Raw genomic sequence first — 18,986 nt, forward strand, 5'->3', positions numbered from 1 at the left:
TTGATTCTTAGAACTCCTGTTATCCTTCCATCAAATTCCTTTTTGCTTAAGTTGGTTGGAGTAGTTTTTTTTGTCACTTTGCAACCAAAAGATCCACACTTTTTATTTTTCTTTCTTTAGCTTATCTCTCACAATATCATTACATTGAAACAGGGACAATGCCTATTTATTGACAACTGAAAGCCTTACACCAATTACACTGCTTAACACATTCTGAGAGTTCAAAAAAAAATTGTTGAACAAATGACTAGTATTTCAAAGAACAGATTTGGGGAAGCATTGTTTTAAGCTATTTTCTCTATGAGGAAAACGATCATATGTAATGGTACTAAGCAGAGAAATAGTGCCTAAAATCTACTTGCTCTTCTAGTAACAGAATATACCAGAATACACATTTGTGTTGGGTTCTGATGGTTGTCTAGCAAACTATGGAGTCCCTTATTTTAGAGAAATAAAAGTTTTTTAATAAAAAAATCTATACTTTAAATCAACCTTAAGGAGTCCCTTAGGGGAGAAAAATGCCCTCTCTGAACCAGATATTTTACTCTACACTTAACATATATTTTCTTAGTCAATTCCTCAGTATCTGTCAGCCAGCAATTTTTATTGAGCCCCTAATATGTGACTGGCATTGTGCTAGTGGGTCGGATTACCTATGATGTACAAGAAAGACCCATCTTGGACAGTAAGAGACCCTCACACAGATGGTGAGCTGGTGGCGTAAAGACTTTTTTCCCTATGTAAATATAGTTATATTCTTTGTTCTTTCAATTTAATTATTTTTAATAAGTACCTTTTGTTTATTCTAAACAAATAATCCAATCAATATAGATGGGTTTAAAATTTTAAATGCATTCACTTTAGTGACCAATATTTTATGAATCTTAAAGAAGTGTTTATTTATTGACAGCACTGATAGTATCTCGGGTTTAAACATGCTTTCCCATTTGATCTTCTGGTATAAAACCTCACCCAATGAAAAATACCAAATTGCATATGAAAAATTCTGGAGAATAGTACTGCAACTAACGTTCACAGTTGTCATTCTTCCAGGGCTGCTAGCTAAGTAGGTCCCCAGAGTCCTAAAGTCCAAATATCAACACCATGGTAATTAAGGACTGGAATCCAGAGAGTCAGGCCCCAAGGGGTGGGGGGAGCAAACAGTCCCACAAAACCTGTGGGTCTGAAAGTGAAAAAACTGCTGAGCCATTGACTTGAGACTAACAAATATTAAGGACATCTCAAAGTAGATCAAGGCACTGTTCCTAGCCCAAGTGTAGAAGAACACAAACTTGCAAGAGATAGGACTTAACATTCTGTGAAATTCCATCTTTGTAGTAGTTTAAACCCTGAACTTCTACAAAATACAGTTTACCCCAATTTAGAGTTTCATTCTTCTTTTACCTGACGGCTTAACTCTACATCGGACCAAGATTTTCAATGCAAAAGTGGAATATGGAATATTTTTACCTATTAAAATTATTCACTTTGCTTAAGTGTGTATTGTAAGCATGTTTTACACAGGAATGACATCAATGACCCCCAACTGGCACAAGAGTGGGTCAGGCCCTGGAATTTAACCGAGGTGTTCTGGGCTGTGGTCTGTTTGCTGTGTTAATGCTGAATTAGCTGTAACCAAATACCCCTCCTCATTCTTAGGTTCAGGGCTTCCCTCCAACCTCAGAGTTACTGTGAAATCACGCTCAGCACTACCATAAAGACGAAAAGGGGCGGCTAAGAATGGGGGCAATGTGAACTTGACAAGTCAGTAGGGTCAAGGTCACGGAAGAAGAGGGACAGTGCTCTGTGGTCACAGCGTCGGTTCCCACAGGTTGCTCCCAGCCCTGGGAACAGACCCTGGAAACACGCAAGTTGGGTTCCCGGGTCTCGCCCATCGCAGGCGGGGGCGCAGCTCTGGCTTCACGCTGTGCTTGCGACCCAGCAGCCCACAGCGCAGGTGCCAAAGAGCACGAAGGGGGGCTGCGCGGAGGAGGGGGGCTTCCGGGGAGAGCGGGCGCGCGCGCTGGCTCGCCGTCGGAAGCGGGGCGGAGGGGGTGGGGGATGGAAAGCGCAGCGTGCGCGCCTCCCCGGTGGCGGGTGTGGGGGGAGGGGAGCGTGCGCGCGGGCTCGCCGACGGAGGGGGAGGGGGCGGGCGTGCGTGCGGGCTCGCCGGAGGCGGGAGGGGGCGGAGCCGCCTCACGGTCTGAGCCAGCCCCAGGGTCCGCCAAGGTGCGTCTCCAGGCAGCTGGGGTCGCCTGGGGCAGAGTGAACGAGGACGCGCCACCTGCCCTGCTGGCTGCTGCTTTTTATTTACTAGCAAACACTGTTACCCCGCGGGAGAGTCGGGGACCGCGCGGGCACACACACACACACACACACTGAAAAACGCGCGCGCGGGCGCGCACACACACACACATACACACACAGACATACATGCTACCGATCTTGTCTTCACAACCGCATCCCCAAACCGACAGTGCGAAGCTTACTGCGGTTTCTCTTAACCTCAGCATCGTGGGGAGAAGCAGAGCCGTTGTGCATCAGGGAGCGCCCGGTGCCTGCGCTGCCGCCTCGGGTACATACATAACCCAGCAGACCGCTCACCCCATCGGGTAAGCCAGTCTCTCCTTGTAACCTGTTCGGGGTAGATGCCTGCGGACCGGAGGGAGGGGGTGGGAGGCTGCTGGTGCGCCATTGGGGGCGAGACCGGAGTTGAAATTTCAGGGGTATGCAGCCCGTGCAGCTCGACCAGCGTCGTCTAGCGGGAGCAATTACTACTCCAGTTACTTATTCTACCAACCTTGGAGTTGCTCCCCCGCCTTCTCCCCTTCCCCCAGCCGGAGATGTACTGTGCTCCTTGGTTGCCAAGGAGACTTGCTTAAACATCAGCCTTGGGACATTTATTGAAATAACTGGCTTTTTAAAATGATGCTTTTATTTATTTTGATTTTTAAAAATAAAATACACACTGAGGACCATGTGGTAATTTGGCAATCGTTAATAGGTATTCTGGGCATGGTTTCATCCAACTTCAAGAAAAGGGGTAATGCACTTGATGGTATGCTTTAAAACGGATTCGTCAGATGAATTTTTCAACAGACTGTGTCTTGAATCATAAATTACTCCCATTTTGGTGATCTTGTAAAGAACAATGAGTCCAGTGAAAACCCCTTTTTCCCTCTATATCCACATTATATCTTGCTGTTCACTCAGGCATGATTATCTTAACACGAAAAGTGAAAGAGGAATTAAGGATGATCTGTTATAAATTGACCAGAACAGGAATACCTCAGTGAATTCCTAATGTAAGGAGATAGCACTAATGACAAAAATCTTTGCTAACATTTCTATGTCCACTGCATCATTTAAGTGCAGTTTTCTGCACCTCTGCCCATTTCTAAGAAGATTCTGTTTTCTTTCAGGTCCCTCAGTGTTTTATTTTTTTACATATATGTTTATAGGTTGATAGGTATAGATGTAGAAATTGTGCTGTGGCCTATTACTTCAGATACTAAGGTTTTGGAGCTTATATTGAAATGTTGAAAGGAAGGAGGCACAGAGAAAGCTTTATAGGTTCTTTTGGGTTTTTCTTTGTTTGTTTCTTTGTTTCTGTTGGGTTGGATCCTTTACTGGAGCACTGGGTGAGCCCCAAGGAGGAGGTCATTACTCCTTATCTCCCAGGTACCCCTAATGACTGGGCTGTCAGTTTTACTTTGAGGCCTCAGGTGCCTGGTGGGTGAACTGAAAACAGCACTTGAACGGATCAGCTATCCAATTTCATACCTTCATTAGGAACAGAAATGACCTAGTAAAGATCCACTGACATTCAACAGTTCATTTTCTTTTCCTTTGGTATTTGTTCATCTTTTTACCTCTTATTAAACGAGGCAAGGAAATATATCAAATTTTTTTCATTTAGATTTTAAACTGTGCCACACAGAGTGTAGTAATATGAAGAGCAAGGAAACTAGTAATAGCTGAGGCAGGTAGAGGGCATTTATGCAACTGACAGGGGGCTGGCAAATGAATAAAGATGACAAATATTTTATATTACAATTTACAGAGTACTTTTCCTACGCTTCTTTTTATTCCCCACAACAACCTTGTGAGGTCAAGGAATTATCTTCAGTTTAAAGCTGAGGGACCAAGACTCAGAGCTTGTGGAAGGTCACGGAGCGAGTGAATGGGGAAGCCCTTTTTGGATCCAAGTTCTTTGCCTTTAAAAAAAATCCTGTGTCTGTCTTATTTATTTATTTATTTATTTTAAAAGATTTTATTTATTTATTTGACAGAGAGAGAGCACAAATAGGCAGAGAGGCAGGCAGAGGGAGAGGGAGAAGCAGGCTCTCCACTGAGCAGGTAGCCCGATGTGGGGCTCGATCCCAGGACTCTGGGATCATGACCTGAGCCAAAGGCAGCTGCTTAACCCACTGAGCCACCCAGGTTCCACATCCTGTGTCTGTCTTTCCAAAAACAGGTAAGATAAGGAGTGCAGCAGGCCCAGTGGGGGCCATGTGGGAGAGAGGCTGTGGATTTTGGCCTTTGGAACATACAAACCACTATAAAAAGGGCAGTTCCAACTCTACTATAGCTGATTGTTGTCACCCCGGCTCTAAAACATTCTAGTTTTTCAAGGGAAACAGAAGCTTACATATTTTTATGTGAAGGGCCCTTAATTTTGTAAACTATAAGGACCACATTAAAAGTGTATTTAGGCCACATAAGACCTGTGGCCTACCAGTTGCAATCCATAGTTACTGAGTTCTCATTCAATTCATAACTATTTTTCTCTTACATCCATCAAATACATCCATCATTATATGAGTGATTAGGAGTTTTCTGGTTTTGATATTAAAATCTAAAAAATGTGCCATATCCCTTCTTCTTCTTCTTCTTCTTCTTTTTTTTTTTTTACGAGAGAACAAATCTACACCTTTATTTACTTTTCATTAAATTTAAATCCTTGAGGGGTACAGCACCACATGGATTCTGTGGCCAATGGCTTTAGCAGGAAGGTTGCTTCGGAATTTGGCACGAACCATGGCACTGTTTCCATGAGCACGAGTTACTTTTCCCCAGATTACTCTGGTTTTGTTTGGTTTGCCACCAGGAGTCACTGTGTTGTTCTTTGCTTTGTACACATAAGCACATCTCTTGCCTAGACAGAATTCCGTTTCATCTCGAGGATAAACAGTTTCGATTTTAAGAAGAGCTGTGTGCTCCCTCTGGTTCCGGAGACCCTGCTTATAACCAGCAAAAATGGCCTTGGACCACAGCCTTCCAGACATTATTTGGCGTTATAGGAGTCCTGTTCCCAGCAGGCCTCCACAGACTCCAAGATGGCGGAAAAAGCCATATCCCTTCTTCAATAGACAGGTCCAAGTTTGTTTTTTAGGGCTCCTAGGCCTCTCGCTTATACCTCAGAGAAAATAAAAGAACATGAAGGACCCCAAAGGAGGAATTTTTTAGTCTAGTGAAACAAAAGCCTTTATAGCTTAAAAGTTCTTATGTTCCTCAATTTTTTTTTTTTTTTTTTTTCTGGGCATATACTATAAACGATAGAAAAACTAGGTTGAGTACGTGACATTGTAGGAAGAGGTGGAATAAAAAGTTAGAAAAAGGAGCATTCTGAGCCTTTCAATGAAAACTTCTCATTAAGGTTTTAGGTAATTAGCTAAAACCCACCATAGAATACTGCAATATTCCAAAGGAATGAAAACATGAATGGGAACCCCCAAAGGATATTCACTTCTAGGACTCTGACATAGAGAATGCTGTTTACTCCTTCAATAACAGCATCTTATAAAGAAGCATAAACCTTTTGAGAAGCTGCCACCTTCTCATGTTTCTACTAACACTACAGAGATGTCAGTGAACTTCACTGAAGAGGACCTGGTGGGGTCAGAAAGGAGTTATTTATGTCATTTCTTTTGTGGATCCAAAAAGGTGTAGTTTAAAAAATAAAAGAAGCCAAGATTTGCACAGTGGCCTCTAATAGTTCTCTTATTTTAAAATTCCCCTCTAGAAGGATGCTTTAATAGTAAATAAATGCATTTCAGTTTTCAGTTCATGGAAATATGTTGCATCTCTAGTAAAGCACTATGCAGATGTTAGTTAGTACTAATGTGACAAAGTTCTGGCTTGGTGCTCTAGAAGATAACAGCTCTGACTTCAAGGATTCAGAGCAAACACACTACTGCTCCAGGCAGTTTCCATTTTTCCAGCCCCTTCTATGTTTTCCCAGTATGGAAAACTACTTTCTAAATTGTCTTCCTGATGTCCCTATACAGTAAGGGTCTTGTTTCCATTGTATAGATAGAGAACCTGAGACTATGTGAAGTTAAACCAGACCCATGAAAGACAACTTTAAACCTCAGCAGCTCTCCTCACTTCCCACCTCTCCTCTGCCGATTACCTAATGGATGTTATAGACATGTACATAACTGTGCTTTTGAGGCAGTTGTGTGTTAAATGCTTTAATAGTGATACCAGATGCTATAGAAACGCTGATACAGGGAAAAATTAAAAGGTGTGCTGACTGTGGAGATCAGATTATTCCTGTGTAGGAGGAGGATTAGTGTTGGACCCTGACGGCCGGGTTTGATTCTGGTAAATGAAGATCCCTTCAGCTATGGAAAGAGGGTAGGCTCTGTGAGACAGTCAGTTGGAAATGTGAATTGAGAGGATCATGCTCGTGATGTCTGATATTGCTGAGCTTATCATTGTTGCTGAAGGGATGACACAAGCTGTGGTAAGAAATATGGTCTCCAAGTTGGAGTGCATCAAGAACACAGAAGTAGGGGTGTGTGGCAGGAAGTAGAGCAAGACATGGTGGTGAAGGAGACCCAGAGGGGATTTGTAGACATAGAGAAGAATCTGGAGATAGGACTGATTCTTCTGAAAGACTGACATAAGGGCAAGGGACGAACAAAGTATTATGTTCTCTATACAGAGTCTGGTACACAGTAAATACCCATGAACTATTATGGTATGTCTGTATTCTTAACATCCAACATCTGGCACATGGTTTCCTCTCATGATACCACTTTTCGGTGGAAGGAAGGCGTACATAGATATTTTACCTGAATTCAGCTGGAGTGGTCAAATATCTGGATTTTCAAGAATGGGCAAGAGATTGTGCAAATTAGATGAGAAGAGAAGAACACGTCAATGTAGACTTTTTCTTTTAGTAGGGCCGTAGACTTAGAGGTTAGGGAGGCTCTGGCAGATGCACATTTTGATGTTAGATATACCTTTGATGAAGTCTCATCTGTGGGACAAGTGAGGAGAAATGTAAGCTGCTTGTTAGCTATTTGAAAATATATACTCATACCCAGAGTGACCAATAAATGTACTCTGCTCTTCATCTTGTTTGGGTCAGTCTTTTTGTTACCTGAATGGAGATATGAAAAAAATGTGACAACCAAGCAGAAGTCAGATTTTTTTAAGAGTTTGTTTATTTGACAGAGAGAGAGCAAGAGAGCATGAGCAAGAGAGCACAAGCAAGGGGCAGAGGGAGAGGGACAAGCGGACTCTCCGATGAGCAGGGAGCCCGTTGTGATGTGGGGACCCTGGGATCATGACCTAAGCTGAAGGCAGACGCTTAACCTACTAAGCCACCCAGGTGCCCCCCGATTTGGTTTTAGGTACTAGATTGGCAGGGAGTGAGGAGGAGAGCTACCTGTTAGAATAGTGGGCACAAGGTAACGGGATGAAATGAAACAAACATGTCATAGCTCGCTAGAGTCTAGCACTGAAGACATTTGGCATGAGAGGAGTTTGCTTTAAAGTTGGGGAGATTTTAACTCCCATCAAGTACGATATACACCAGTATGATGATTTACTTTTCACGGATCTATGTGGCAAATAATGGAAAATATTCTGAACAAATGATGTGAGGAGTCTGTCTTTCTAACCTCGCTTTTTGTTGACAGTGACGATAGACCAGTGGAGACAGTCTCTGTGCTAGGTAGTACCTTACTCCCCTTTCCTTGTCCTTATATACTGGTTCACATTATTTCAGAATGTCTTTCAGTGTGGAGAGTAGAACTTGTGAATTTATCCTAGAACATCTTAGTTTCCTTCTTACTGGGACTTAATAGATGGGATTTATTTTGTTCACCTTTCCCTGGTCCTGTAGTATCTAAGCGGGTTGTTCATTCCCATTTCCTTCTCGCTGAGATCTTTCCTAAGCTGAGGAAGCACCAAACTTAACTGCATATTTTTTTGTTCTTGCCTTGTTTCACATGCACACTGCAGTACATTAATGCATTGAATTTAATTTGATTTAGACATACGACATTATAAATTTTGGACTAGAAAGAACTGTATATAAAAACGGTATTTGCAAACTCAATTTGGAGTCGTATTAGTTCCGCTTATGGCAAAAACACAGAAAGCTGTAAATTTGTCTAAATTAGTTTTGCAAGGTTGAAATTACCGACCTGATAAGATGATTTTTAAATGAAGAAGGAAAATCTTTGGCAGTTTTCATAGACTCTTGACTTTCTTCTACATGTTTATTTGAGGCATAATATATTCCTTATTTCACGCCAGATGAACCAGTTCCAGCTACTTAGAAACAGGGCTCCCCCCCCCCCCCCCCCGCCGCCACAACCGGTTTGGCATACAGGATATTGATCTAGAATAAGTAGTCCCATTCTGGCTGATTGCTTCAGTGGGAACACGTTCAGTGCTAATGGGACAGAAGCCAAGAGCAGTGGAGGAGGCATTTTGCAATTTTTTATGACATAAGTTCTGGTACCTCATTTTAAATCATTACTTAGAAGCCTTATTATTTATGAGTTTTAGTTCTTCAATTGTATGTGCAAGGTAGCATGGCACAGCCCATAGAACATGAACCTTGGGGCCTGGATTTGATACTAAATCTGACACTTCCTGGCTCTGTTATCTACAGTCTGGCTACATATCCCCTGTAGGTCCCGTTTTCCTCATCTCTAAAATGGGAATTCTATTACCTAGATTCTAGGGCTATTCTGAGATTAAATAAAATATGCCTAAGAAACATCTAGCACAGTGCCTGGTGCAAAATAAAATTTGGGTACTTACTAATTCTTTCCCTTTGCCTCTCCTTACAGCCCTACCTTTGCCTTCCTCAACATGAGGGTAGGATACACTTAAATTTCATGTACCATATAAAATGTCTTAATGTGGTCTGCCAGCCTTAGAGAGGAGCTAGACTCTTAGTATAATGGAGTTTTGAGTGAGTGAGTGGCCTGGCAAGCTACCTCCGCCTCTTTTCTACAGGCCCTTGAGGCCTAGCCTGGCCACAGGAAAAAGGAGGGAGGGTCCGTTTCCTCCTGCCTAGGCAGCTCAGAGGGCTCTATAAGGCTCTCCTCAGGGGTCCCCATCTGTAAGCAGCTCAGAAGCACCCCTTGTGTTCCCTGTGGAATTAGTAATAGCAGTACCCAGTACTTGGCCAGTACAGACTGCCTAGCCTTTCTGTGAGGTCAAGGTCTATTTGCCTACATTTTTCTGGACAACTAGGGGTTTCCCTTCATGGAGAATTAATGTAAATTTTATGAAAAGGTCAAGAGCTCACCAGGCTCAAAGAAAAAACTCCTCAAATTCTCTTTCAAGTCAGATAGGATTAAAGGCTTCCCGAAGAGAATACTTTCCAGTTAAGTCTGTTTTTTTTTTCTTTGTTCTCTGCACCACTATCTGCCCTTCCCCCACCCCCACCCAGTAACAACTCATCCTCACAAGAGGTGGAGTAATTTTTCTACTTTTTTAATATCGTCTAGTTCTCTGATTACCTAGGAGTCCAGATGAGGTCAGTGTGCCTTGACTTTTCTCAAGGTCACCCCCCTGTAGCCTGTGGACTAGGGGTAATCCAGGCAGTGGTGGGGGCTGCAAGCCATCCACTGCACTGGTGACTTTTGTAGTAGTGATGACAAAAAACTGTAATTATAGGAAGGTAACCCAAACAGTAAATTTTAGGAATCCATATACCAAACTAAATTTTGTTTTTATCGTATAATCAATCACAAAGCACCTCCTTCCGGAAAAGACTATTTTGTGTGCTACCCGCACGCTGTGCATATGTACATATGTGCTTATTTTGGTGTTTCTTTAAATATGTTGCAATTGAATAATTCAGCTGTATTTTTAGTCGTTGGTGAGTACTATTAGTTCGCATACCTAAAATTAAAAAAGGCTTAGGGAATTGTTTAATGCTAAATTTGCGATCGTTTGTCAAAGACAGAATATCCTTCACCTGTTTCTTTTATCTCTATGCATTCAGAAGAGAATATATTAAAATTAAATTCAAAAAAGGTTTGATGTATAGTGGGTATTAGTTAAAGGGAAGCGTGGATTCTACAATGAAAAATACAGTAGCCAAGATGGTACCAGTGCCAGCAAAGTTACAAAATCATCTTACTATGAAAAAAATGTCTACTTAAAATATGAAGATATTCTCGACCACTCCCCAAGTGATAGCTATGGTTATTATTTTGGAAATTTAGGTTCAGAACTGAGGTAGATATCTGAATGAAAGAGATTTATTTTGGTAGCGTCTCTTTGTGACTTGCCCCCTCACCTACTCTGTTTGACATTCCCCGAAAGGAGACATTTTTTGTAACGCTGTCACTATGATAGGCAGTCGTGTAGATAAAATCCAGGAACCCTTCAGCTTCGAAGATTCACTAGTCTTTCCCAGGCTGATGTCCAGGAGCTGATATGGCTGATTGGTTTTTTTGAGAATTCCAAGCCTCAAGAAATAGGGAATGAAGGTTTTGGTTCTTTCTTCTGTGAAAACGTTAATTACCTACAATCTGATTTAATTTAGGACCAGCTTATCTTCTTCAGCTTTGGGTCAAAGCTATTTATCATTTCTTGAAGGTATTTAATATCACCTATAGATAGGGCTTCCTAATTGATCAAATGTCATTTGAGAAACCCATGCACAGCCCTTAGGCCTTTCTACACAGCATTTAATTAGGCTTTTTACTGAAATCCTAATTTGTGAATCTTAGTGTCATCTGTAGGGTTTTATGACAAATTTCCCTTCTCTGACCTTGTAATGTTTTACAAAGTTGTCCATTTTTGATTTCTATCAGTGTTGCTCACCAGAAGTCCACAGTTAATTTATTATTGCCACATTATATTGTTTTAAAACGGAATATTAATATATATGATGTATGTAACTGTCAATGGGTTTGCAGATGTGCGTGAAGTTCTTTGGCCAGCACATTCTCTCCTGGGGCTAACGGTTTGGTGAGCATGGAATTGGGACAGGAGGTGTTAGTTATATGGTGTAACTATGTGGCACCAACAGCCCTACATATTGTCTGTGAAATCGAGGATATACTTCACCTCTGGGTAAAGGGCCTAATGGGGCATAAAATTCCCAGACCCTCTAACTATGTGCCTTGATTACTGAATTTTTCTTTTTGGTCACTGTATTACTAGAGTTCTTCTGCTTCCTCTATATTGACCTCTTTTTGAAAAACCCATCTGGTGATGGTTTCAGAATTTTATTGCCATCATTCTTTGTTCATGTTGTGAGCTTGCAGTGCCTCAGTCAGCAGCTACGGGTATACTGTTCCCCTTTTGACTAAGAGACAGAAGAAAGGATGTAAGGATACCTCTTGCATTATGGTATCAAGTGAGACCACCTCATGGATTGGATGCACTGTTAACCCAGGTACTTAGGAAGCTTGGGCTCACTGACGCCAGAGCTTTTCTTAGGTTCAGGTGTCTCTCCTTACCTGGAGCCTCATGGTTGACCTGAGGGATGGGTGTGTGTTGAGAATTTCAGGAGAGGGTCACCCACCAGTATCTCCGCCAGGAAAGAGGATCATCTCACAGGAGCTAACCACATTTCCCTCCCTGGCCAACTTCCAGGCCTCCTAATGGCAGTGCCAGAGTTGATAAGGCCTTTCCAAAGCTGTTCTCACAGAGCAGAATTGCACATCCCTCACTGGTAGTATTTCTGTGGAGTAAGGCGATGCTTGGGTTGAGCAAAATGATGTGAATTGGGAGGGCAAGGGCACTCAGAGTCAGATTCCTTGAGTTTTCTGTTCTGCGGGAGGAAGCTGGATTTCGGAAGTCTGTGTCTCCATCTGTATAAATGGGGATAACATTAAGAATCACGAGGACAAAAGAAGATATATTTTTAAGATGCTCTGTTTACGTTAAAAATGCTCTGTTAGTGCTTTTGAGTGGCCATTCTGGAACCTTGCTTTAGACAATCATGCATTCTGGGATCTTGCTTTAGAATATTATATATTATCACCGTCCTACAAGTAAGTCTAGTCCCGAGGTTTGCAACCAGGCCAAATTTCAGAATGACCTGGAATTATTTTAAAAATGTAGATTCCTGGAGCCTCTGTGTTTATTGTGTTTGAATCTGCATTGGTGCTGAGCCACTGAATATTCAACTTTGCCTGAGTGATTCTCAAGACAGGTCTAATTTGGGAGCTGCATGTCCAGAGCACAGTGACCTGCTTACACTCTGTTTCTTATTCTTACCTCCCTAGAATCAGCCATGCCATCTGGATCTGGGCCTCAGCTTTCTTTTCATTCACATGCAACAAAAAATGGCAAGTCAGATCAGTTCTGAGGTCGCACAGCTCTCTGGATGCCCAGTGGACATTTAAACATTGCAGGTGATTCTTTACTAACCAGGTGCCCCGTTTTGAAAGAAGTCATGATGTGTGAAAACATCTTTCCTGCTAAAAGAGAGAAGTCATGACTTTCCACTCAGATTTGTGTACAGTTAATCAGGTGGATGGCCGTGGAGAGCATCTTTATAAATGTCCTCATTATAATGTCCAACGCTGAAGTTGTTAGATTGATTTTTAGAATGTATATTCCTGCATAAGATAAAATCAGATGCTTTTAGTTTATACCTTTTTAGATTTAGACCATTCATGGTGATTACTTGGAGTTCTAGGAGCCAAATGGAGAATGCTGTTTCTACTGTGCATGAAATTTTATGAGTCATTGATCTCAGAGGTCACTAGTGAACTGCAGCAGAATAGTCTAAGATCTTTACGGCAGGATTTCGGGAGCAGAGAAGTTACAGTTTTGAATTGTCATTTGCTCTTTATTTTTGGGAGGGTTCAGAAAGTGCTGTGCAGGTTTCTAATAGGCTTTGGAAGGCAATATTCTGTTCTTAGAGACTGGCTGAAAAAGTGTTTGTGTGCATCTTTTATGTCTGAGGGGAATTTGTGACCTTCTTAGTGATCATCTACTTAAAACACCAAAACATTTGGATTATCAGGCATTTTGGAAAGATACGCAAACCGTTAAGCACCTATATATAGATGAGGAGATAAAGAACCCTTGCCACTAGGCAGCTTGTGAAATTATAAATGAATTTTAGACAGCTATGAAAATGATCAGAGTTATGCATGGTGAGAATGTTGCCTAATCAGAACTTTAAGAGAAGTCATTTTCAGGTGTGTGTGTGTGTGTATGAGCAAAGGGCAGATGTCGTACTTGTATTTATTTGTCCCTGGCAATGTAATCATCAGCGTGACTTGTGTGGTGGTTTCTCTGACACTGAGTTAGGGACAAACCGGCTTAATCCCCTATTGCAGGAAGATTTTGTTTTGTTTTGTTTTTTGCAGGAAAGTTTTTTATACTTAGGAATATTTTTGAGTTGAAGAAAAAGGTCTTTTGACCTAAAGAATGACCATTTCAGAACTGGAATTGTTGTATTGGGTTACTTTTTCCTCCCTAGAAAGTCAGGTGAAGGGGCAACTGGGTGGCTCCGTCGATTAACCATCTGCCTTCGGCTCAGGTCATGATCCCAGGGTCCTTGCTCAGTGAGGAGCCTGCTTCTCCCTCTCCCTCTGCCGGTGGCTCCCCCTGCTTGTGCTCTCTCTCTCTCCGTCAGGTGAATAAATACAATCTTAAAAAAAAAAAGAAAGAAAATCAGGTAAAATGCTGTGTTTAGAACTTTGCCAAAAATAAAAGAGGGTGTATTTTTTCTGCCTTTTATGTCAAGGACAGAGGAGAGAGAGAGAGAGAGAGAGAGAGAGAGAGAGAGAGAGAGAATGACAGGGAGTGAGAGAGAGAGAGAGAGAAGGGTGAAATGACTGTAAAATTGCATTTACCATCAGTTAGTTTTGAGGCTGCAGCCTCATTAGGTGGTTAGCACTTGGCCATTCTGCCAAAATCATCTTTTTGGCCATCTGTGCCAAATTATAGGAAGTAATGGCCTTGGGCACAGCTGCTGAGTCTAATTTGTGTTTCTAACTCACGTATTAATGATAATGATCACATAGAGAAGTCTGGTGGCCAAATGTGCAGAATAAACGCAGAGAACCAAACACACACACATAAATTTAGAAGTGCAAGAAGGAAAAATCTGTATTATTTAAATCCCTAGACAGGAATTCAACTTTTCCTACCTTCATATCTTCACAGTAGCTTTCTCCTAAGGAGAAGGAAGTCACAAGAGAGATCGACCTTGAATTTTGGCACTTCTTTGCAATGCTTCATGAATTTTGCTCTAACATTGATATTTTTATAGGAGGTGGATGTCGTTTATATATCCCAACATCCATTGATGGGGCCTTTTTCCGGCTCAGCTGGTTCTTTTAAGAAGAATCACTCAGGAGTGAGTGACTGCCATTTGGTGTCACTGCACTTTTATTGGTTAGCTTGGACCAGCAGCAGGACCTTTCCAGGCAAGTTAAGTCTAATGCCATTAGAAATATAATTACGAAGTTATAAGAGAATAAGCTGCTCAGCAGTCCTCAGGATACAAGGAAGACCAAGAATCAGGATTTTAAATAAACATTTCTACATTTTGTATGGCAAATTCATTTCTCCAAAGTACTTCACCTAATGAATGTATTGGAAGGAAACTCACCCTATAGTGATGTTGATCTTTCAAAGAAAGTTACCAAAATTATATGAAGTGATTTTGGCTTATGTAATATAGCAGAGTAACAAAATTCCCGATACATGCTTTTTTAATTTTTTTAATTTTTTAAGATTGATTTATTTATTTTAGAGGGAGAGAAAGGGAGCACGCACACGCACGAGTGGGGTGCAAGGAGGCCAGAGGGAAAGGGAGAGAATCTCAAGCAGACTCCTCCCTGAGCATGGAGCCCCACTCAGGGCTCAATCCCACGACCCTGAGATCATAACCTGAGCTGAAATCAAGAGTCAGCTGCTTAACTGACTGGGCCACTCAGGCACCCCTCAGTACATGCTTTTAAATTTTTTTTCTTCCAAACCTGCCTCATCCAGAGCCTCTGCATCTTTTGTTGCTCAAACCCCAATCTTGGAGCCCTCTTTGGTTTCCTTATCTCACAACTCACATCCAAGCAGCGAGGAAGTTCTGGTCAGCTCTACCTTCAGTATCCCCAGAACCTTCTGGTTTCTCACCATGTCACCACGGCCCTGCTACCACCATCATCCCGCTCAGCATCACGTCTTGCCTACCTTACCGCAGCAGGGGCCCAGTGGGTCTCTTTTGCCTTGCACAGAGTCTCCTCACTACAGCAGGCTGGAGTGATCCTTTCAACACCTCAGTTAGGGCGTGTTACTCTTTTGCTCAAAACTGCAACAGCTTCCCTCCCAAGAACGAATCCCCTCTGCACCATCCTTTATCCGCTGTCCTTACCTTCTACTCTTTCCTTGTCCACTCCTGCACTGGTCTCCCGGGCCTCCTTTTCTGCTTTAGGACCTATGCACATAGTTTGTGGTTCCCTGTGTCTAGGGTGTTCCTTGTCCTGGCTCCCCCCAGGCTCACTCCCTCACCTTCTTCCGGCCTTTCCTCAGAGGTTACCTTCTCGGGAAGGCCCACTGTGATCACCCTGTTTTAAAACTGCCACCTACCACCAGCCCCCCGTTTGACTCTCAGTTCTCCATACTCCGTATTAATGTTCCTTTGCCCACAGCTCTTACCTCTTTTTAAGAAGAGTTTTGCCAAGGGTTAATGTATATATGATAAAATTCCCCCAGTGTATTGAAGCACAGTTTCAATAATGTTTAGTAAATGTATATAGATTTGGGCAGCCATTATTAACACAATCCACTTCTAGAACATTTCCGTCACCCCAGAAGCTTCCCTTGCATCACCCAGTGCAAAGGGTGTGTGGCTTGCGGTGTGCCAGCCAATAGACCAGCCTGCGTCTCTCGGTTTGAGCAAAAAGTTTTTTATTATTTGCAGCAAGTCAGGAGACAGGGAGATAGTTCTTAAAGCACTGTCTCCTTCTGGGGTTGGTGCAAGAAGCTTTTATTCAGGGTGTTAGGGGCCGCTTGATACATTTAAGAATTTAAACGTACTTTGTTTACTGGGGCACTTGGGTTCCACTGCACAAGCCTAGCAGGTCAGCATGCTAGTGCACACATTGTATGTTCAACAAAATGGTAGAAAACCCCCCTCACTAGAGATCTTACTATTACAATGAGCTATTTAGGGCAACTCCTGGGGCTTTTGCACAGGTCCTCAGCTCCAATCCGGCTCAAATTGGCTCATTCAAGGAAGTATCTGGCGAAACACCGGGGTAAACGCCTCCTTGGTGGGAGCTGCTTGTTCTACAGAACAGACACGTTCTCTCTCTGCTTTCGTCCCTTCTTTCCCTCCTCTTCTTTGTGGGAAGCTTGCGGCCCTCTGATCAGAGTAACTCCCTGTTGGGTCCTAGCTAATCCTTGTATCCATTTATGCTGATTCCCATGCCCTGACCATCCTAGGTAGCCTCCATTCTGCATCTGTATTTGTCTTGCTAAACGTTCGAATACTGATCTTCTCCGGCTCTGTACCAGCAGTGCTTAGCACAGTGCTCAACAAGTGTGGGTTAAAGGAGCCACGTGTTCATGTAAAATTAAAATATTATCATATTTCATGTGCGTCTGACCTTACTTGCAGGTAACTAGTGTGCTATCTTAATACTCAGTGATCAGGGCCCCTCAGTTTCTCCTCCCCGGTATCTTGTGTGTCCTCCTATCTCCTTCAGATCTGCTTGCTGCTCTTCTCTGCTTCAGGTCCTCAGTTCTGTAGCTCCTTTACTGGTCTGTCTCTGCCACTTTCTTTTTTCTTCCATTCCTTCCTGTGGATGCTGTTGGAGTATTATCTTTAAAAACTTGCCTTCTGGGGTGACTGGCTGGCATAGTCGGTTAAGTGTCCGCCTCTTGGTTTCGGCTCAGGTCTTGATCTCAGTGCGGAGTCTGCTTAAGATTCGCTCTCCCTCTCCCTGTGCCCCTCCCCACTGATCCTGTGCTCACTCTCTTATTCTAAGAAAAAAAAACAAAAAAAAAACAACACTTGGCTTCCATTATCTCACTCTTCTTTCTAAAAGACCTATGGCTTAATCAGTCTCAAAATGCATTTCCCCATGTGCCTTCTCATTGTTCTGGGTGTGAACCATCTCCCTTTACCAGGGTCTGTATATAAACATGCTTTTAGGAAATACTGATTTCTATTCAACCTTTAGTGTTATGTATGCCTGATTCCTAAGCCTCTTTGTCAAGTAATGCATACTTTATTTAGAAACACACAAAAAACCCGTGAAGCCCGTGGAGTTGGCTATTTAAAGGAGTCTAGTAATTTTATCTGTATTATATTTTCCCAAGTTGGGTATTCTCAAAACAACACACTCTCACATTTGCTTTATACCAAGTTTGTTTTGTTGTTTTTTGTTTCTTGTTTTTTTTTAATTAAGGGTTTCTTTGGCCACTAGTATAGCGAAGGAAAGTTCTAGGATTAGTTCCATAATGGAAACAAAACAGCACAAGTCTGGCCAGGGCCCTCCAGCATCAGGACCAGACCTTTGCTCTCTTTGGTTCACTGTTCCCTGCCAGAGGGAACTGGAGCAGGACAGGGTCCCACCATGGAGAACTTTTCTTCTGGGATCCAGGCTTCCCATACGCTTCTCATGTGCTACAGACGCCACATCCAACTTACTCCCTGCTGTTGTTAGTCCTTTCTGGCTGTTCTTGATGACTACTGATATTAAAACTGCTTTTGGACTGCATTGTTCACCAGGCACACATCTCCCCACAGCCACTAGATTTTGGCTGTTTGCAGCTTCCTTTCTTTCTTTAAGTAAAGTGGCAGCAGCAGGGTGTGTCTAGGGAATGGCTTTGGAGACAGCCAACCTCAAGGCTGAATCCTGGTTCTTTCATTTACTGGTTATTTGGCCTTGGGAAAGTTATTTTATCTCTTTGAACCAAGGATCCTCATTTGTACTGTGGGGACAGTTATACCTACTCTGCAGTATAAATGTAGATCAAGTATAATAATATACATAAGTTTCCTTGTCTGGCACAAAGTAGGCATTCGATAAATTTTAACTCTTTACTATTAAGGCTATTCTTAAGCAGAAGCAGGAGAGCCTGGGGAGCTAATGGTTTCTCCCTTTTCATTGGGGAGAGCAAATCTTTCTTCCCGTTATCACCTTGCCCTGGATGTGGCGTTAATGAGAATGTAGGCAGTCTCATTTTGACCCCACCTATGATTTCCACGATTCAGTCTCTCAGTCTAATGCGAATGAACAGCTTTGACTCATGGACCACACCTGATCTGCTTGGGTGGGCCCCCTCCCCCCCACCATACTCACATTTCAGGATGAAAGCTATGAAAGATTTTGTGTTGTAGTTGCTGCTGGAATATGCTTACAGAAGCGTTGCCAATTTTCTTGTTAATATTACTGTATTCTGTCAAGAATGCTCATTCAACATGTAGTTACTGGGCATCTGTTGGCTCTCAGGCCCTGTGCCAGGTGCTGATGAGTCAGTGGTCAGATCTTTATCATCTTGGAGCTAACACTCTAGTAGAAGAGATGGGCATTCATCAGATGATCTCACAAATAAGGGTAAAATTGCAATCGAAATAATTGCTGAGAAGAGGTTTGTGGTGTTATGAAAAGTGTAAAAAGGGTTTTGACCTTTTTGAAGGCGGGTGGTGAGGAAGTCTTCCCTGAGAAAGTAGGGGTTAGGGGTCTGAAAGATGTGGGAAGTTAATGAAGGGAAAGCTGGGGCATAGGGAATGCTTCACGTGA

At 42.5% G+C, this 18,986-nt stretch overlaps 1 protein-coding gene across 10 annotated transcripts in view; it reads left to right on the top strand.

The window, feature by feature from the left end:
* The first annotated feature begins 2,169 nt into the window (after nucleotides 1-2,169).
* KLHL32 (kelch like family member 32) overlaps nucleotides 2,170-18,986 on the top strand; it is a 248,095-nt gene continuing 231,278 nt past the window's right edge. For 9 of the 10 annotated variants that reach the window (XR_012378503.1, XR_012378504.1, XR_012378505.1 and 6 more), the window contains exon 1: nucleotides 2,237-2,612. The gene's annotated coding sequence lies outside the window, so the exon portion shown is untranslated. The other variant, XM_025862890.2, reaches the window with a different exon arrangement.

The sequence above is a fragment of the Callorhinus ursinus genome, unplaced genomic scaffold (assembly GCF_003265705.2).
Source record: "Callorhinus ursinus isolate GAN/ISIS: 27379988/994484 unplaced genomic scaffold, GSC_fseal_2.0 scaffold6, whole genome shotgun sequence".
Classification (NCBI taxonomy): Eukaryota; Metazoa; Chordata; class Mammalia; order Carnivora; family Otariidae; genus Callorhinus; species Callorhinus ursinus.